Below are 648 nucleotides of genomic sequence, written 5' to 3' on the forward strand. Positions count from 1 at the left end.
GACCTGATGAGTAATGCTATAAAAGATGAAACCAGGGAGGGAGAGGAGGCTACTGCTTTCTCTGTTTGGAGCAGTGGGTTTAAGTGCAACCTGACTGAGATGGTTTCTTAGAATGGAGGTCACAGTTGGGTTCCATAGTTAACTCTTGCTGACAGGGGGTGGCCCCACAGCTTGTGACCAGGACATGACTGCTTTATGTTTTTTCTCTGCTCATCATGTTAGGGTTCATCTGACTCCAAGTACAGAAATACAAATGACACTTCAGTTTCACACTTAACCGACTTTCATAGTTGTATGTGTTTGTATTTTAAATTTGAGAATTCTTAGGAAATATATTTCTTTCTTTCCTTAACGAAAGAAAGGTCTCTCCACTATGAGATCTTGTTAGAGGCACTGTATAGATCTCGTTAACTGACATCACCTAATATTATAGAGATGATGGAGGTGAAGGTTTAGAAGATCACATCTTTGGAATTCTCACACAAGGCCAATGGGTCTATAGTTCATATATCTTTTTTAAAAAAATATTATTATGATACTATGAACATGTAGGTGAAGAATATGACTTTTAGGGAGAAATCTGAGCTGGAATTCCAACTCTGCCACCAATTTGCTGTATGTTTTTGGACAAGTCTCTTAACCTCAATT

The sequence above is a fragment of the Mandrillus leucophaeus genome, unplaced genomic scaffold, assembly GCF_000951045.1.
Source record: "Mandrillus leucophaeus isolate KB7577 unplaced genomic scaffold, Mleu.le_1.0 Scaffold849, whole genome shotgun sequence".
Classification (NCBI taxonomy): domain Eukaryota; kingdom Metazoa; phylum Chordata; class Mammalia; order Primates; family Cercopithecidae; genus Mandrillus; species Mandrillus leucophaeus.